Source organism: Vigna unguiculata, chromosome 5 (genome assembly GCF_037176805.1).
Source record: "Vigna unguiculata cultivar grain cowpea cultivar isolate G323 ecotype 2 chromosome 5, ASM3717680v1, whole genome shotgun sequence".
Classification (NCBI taxonomy): domain Eukaryota; kingdom Viridiplantae; phylum Streptophyta; class Magnoliopsida; order Fabales; family Fabaceae; genus Vigna; species Vigna unguiculata.
Window position 1 is genome coordinate 26,289,469 of NC_140796.1, and position 3,893 is coordinate 26,293,361.

Here is a 3,893-nt window from a genome sequence, read left to right on the forward strand (position 1 = left end):
TTTCGATTGGTATCAGAATAATATTTTTTTTGTTTATTTAATATTGTTGATTTGTTATTACTTTTAAAATTGAATAGATTTAATGGGTATTAAATGTTGTGGACTGTTTTTATTTTTTGAAATCTTGATATATATATATTCTAAGCTGTGAATCGGAAAAGTTTCAGATTTATGTATCTTATTTCGGCGTATATTAGTAGAAGCATGATCCATTATATGTACATAATAAATATAAAAATATATACGAATATCTTTCTGTTATGTTTTATAGCATATAATGTTAGGGATGATAACTATATATACTGAATGACTGAGAGTGAAATCTATCAAACATAACTATCAAATAATATTATAATATTATTTGGAAATTTTAGGAAGTTTCGGTTATTTTTATTTTTTCATTCATAATATTATTATTAATAAGATGATTACTAATAGTGATTAAATCAATAAATAAAATTGTGTATAAATTATATATATATATATATATATATATTTATATATATATATATATATATATATATTACAATATATAACTATTTAATTTAATAACTAATTATACAATTGTATAAATATTTATATATAAATACTAATAATACGATTTTATACAATCAAATTCATGTTTTAAAATATTAATTTCATTTTGTACAGTTTTAAAATATTTTGTATAAAATTCATTCTAAAAATTTATTTTTTAGGAGGAAAAATTTATTTGTTAAGAGAATATGAAATCCAAAAAATTATAATAATTAGAAAAATAAATAAACGAGATTAAACAAATATTTAAAGTAAAAAACAAAATGCACTACAAGAATAACACAATTTAGCTTCCGTTGAGCTGCGTCAGATTAGAGGTGAACATCATTAGAGTCGGTTAAAAGCTTTTTAGTTGCCTTAACCGACACATGTTATATGAGTTTTATTTTATTGAATAAAAATGTTACGTGAGTGGGAAACAACTAATATATGATGCGGCGTTTAACTTTCTACATCTAAAGCATCGGTTTTAGGGACTCCATTATATATTTTAATATTTAATATTTAAGGAAAATGAAAATATTCATTAAAAAAAATAGTATATTTATAAAACTTGAGATTACAAGGAGGTTTCATTGTCTTAGCCATTTCACACCATCCAATTGCTAACCCTAACCCATTTCGTTCAGTGCACGAATTCGACTGAAGCTAAATAGCTTCATGAATCAACCTCTAAAATTTGGTGTTGGCCCCTGATGTGCTACCAATAAAAATCCCTAATGTGCCCGGGACATTGAAGGTTGGGAGCTAGTAACTCTGCTCATTCAAAAAGGCAGGTTTCGCTCTGCTCCGCTTCTTTTTTTTCCCTTTTTTTCTCCAACCCTTTTTCTGTTTCCCATTTCCCCTTTCTTTCCAACCCTGATTTCAATTTCCTTTGCCACAACGATGACTCCCAATGTAAAGCCCTAATTCTAGCTCCCTTTGTCACCGATGACTCCCAAAGCGGAGGTGTGGTAAGCAACATCTCTAAAGTTAAGCAAGTCATGTGCTTTTATTACTTTCCCCTTCCATGTCTCTCGCTCTCTCACGCAAACTTGTCGTTTTTGTTTCTGGTTTCGACAATTTTAACAGAATGAAGAAGGACTCATAGGAGAATTTTGGTTTTTGAAGTCAGCGAGAGCCTGATACCATTGTTATGAGAGGTATGTCGTCGTCGTTCACTGAACCCATTCTAAACATTTACTATATCCTGCCTTTTTCTGGCTTGGCAATTTTAGATTGGTCCTAGACTTCTCTATCCCTCTAAAAAGAAGTATGCCCTTTAAATTTATGGTTTATGTAGTTAGTTTTCCTTCTCTTGTTTGTGTAGTTTTCATTTCATTATCATCAAAAGAATTGGATCATTTCCAATTCTGAGGATATATAATTATACCCTGTCATTGTTCTGGTTCCTATTGTTAAGTGATTCTATCATTTTGAGTCTTAGTACTTTAAGAAAGTAACTAAGTTATTTCATTGTAATTTTGTAAATGGCTCCTTGCATTTCTGATTAGTTCACATTTAGCACTATAAACATCCATCAACATACGTAAATTTGACAAGTGCGAATTAGAATGTTTAAAGCATTGATGCTAATCTAATTTTTTTTCTTTTCTACATTCGCAATTAAAGGATATGGTACTGATGTTTTCAGGTTCTTACAAGTAGAGCAGACCTTGCACAGGCTCCAGTACCTACAAGAAAGGACAAAGGCCATATCCTGACTTTGACACCATTTCAAAAGGGGTTTTATACCCCTTATATTGGAGGAGCAAGCTCAACTTCAACCTCTGCTTGGAACTTCCCAAGCTCCTATTTACCTTGGTGGTAAATCTGATCAAAGCTTTATTGGGGGCGGGGGGTTATGGTGATAGAACCTCTATAAGGCCTGAGTCATCTGATGTAGTTGTTGAGGAAGAGAATGAAACCAAGGAGTGAATGGGTGGAACTAGGGGTTCATATTACCTTTGTGTCTCTTACTAATGGGAGAATTGATCTCAAAAGAATTCGCTTCAGGTATGTTAAGAAATCACCAACCTTGATATGAATTATACAAAGAATATATACCTATTATGAGGACTTATTATTATACAAAGAACACTTTGTGCATTGTATTTATTCTAATTATTTCTATTGTTTTTGCAGGTAATATAATTCTATCTTCCTGTGTTGTTCTGTCCAAGAGAATCTACTTTTAAAATATGTTGTTTTTTCTCTTTTCTCATATAATATTTATTAACACTTTTGGTTAGGTTTCATGCACTTTTCTGTCATTTTGAGATTTGTAATGGCACTTGTTCTTATATGTTGTTCTGTCATTTTGGTTAGGTTTTTATACACTTTTGAAGTGCAATGTTGCTGGTATTTTGGTTCCTATGTTGCTAGTATATTTTAGTTTATAACTTGGAATTGCACTTCTTAAATATATATCTTAATTATAAATGAAAATATAATTTGGTTGGATATTAATTTATGTTTAAAATGACTTGAGATTCTATTATTATAAATTTGTATTTAGAATGATTAATTCTAATTGAGGCAATTGGTAATCAACGTCCACCAGTAGATTTGATAATAAATTTAATAAGAGAGGGTCCAACCTAAGTTCAAATAAATTGTTTAAAAAAAAGGTTAGAACTCACGCTATTGACAACACAAAGGTCAGACCCACGCTACTGGCAACATAGGTAAATGTGTCAAAAAATGAAAGAGTCACTTTTCAATGGGATAGGCCGTCTCTTTTTTGAGTCCGCTCTTATTCGCACACAAATTTTGGATAGCGTCCTTTTTTTAATTTTGGAAGGGTTTTATTGGGACTCTAATCACTTGATTTCTTGTAGTGATGGTTTAAAAAATTATTTAATTAAAACAATATTAGATATATGTCATTAAATATTATGAGATATTGTTAAAAGATGTTAAATATTTTTAAGTGACCATTAATTATTTAAAAAGTATTTATTTAGAAAGTTATTATAAGAAACGTAATGGTTTATTCTTTTAAAAGATTTATTTTATTTAAATGATGTTTTAGAATATGAAAGATAAGAGATTATTTTGAAGGATATATAAAGTAATTATTGCACTATAAATGAGTTATATATGATGATTATTTGTTAAATGGATTTATTGAAAAGATATATGATTTCTTACGTGGGTGAATATGGTTATATACATGAGATTTAAAAAGATTTCCTAAGAAATAGGAAAAGAAAGGTAGGAAAATATGTATATGATATTTTAGAGTTATTAGAAAGACAACACAAATGCACACCTCTGGTTTTTGCAGCATTACCAAAATCATTAGTATTTTTATTAGAATCCTCTAGCAACTTAGAGTCATATTCCTCCTCTAGCAAGCCCAATTTTCTTCTACG

At 29.3% G+C, this 3,893-nt stretch overlaps 1 long non-coding RNA gene across 1 annotated transcript; it reads left to right on the forward strand.

Moving 5' to 3' along the window:
• The first annotated feature begins 1,250 nt into the window (after positions 1 to 1,250).
• LOC146886293 (uncharacterized) lies at positions 1,251 to 2,492 on the forward strand. Its single transcript, XR_014994728.1, has 3 exons — positions 1,251 to 1,490; positions 1,609 to 1,679; positions 2,171 to 2,492. It is a non-coding gene; the product is annotated as an uncharacterized LOC146886293 (long non-coding RNA).
• The last annotated feature ends 1,401 nt before the right edge of the window (positions 2,493 to 3,893 follow it).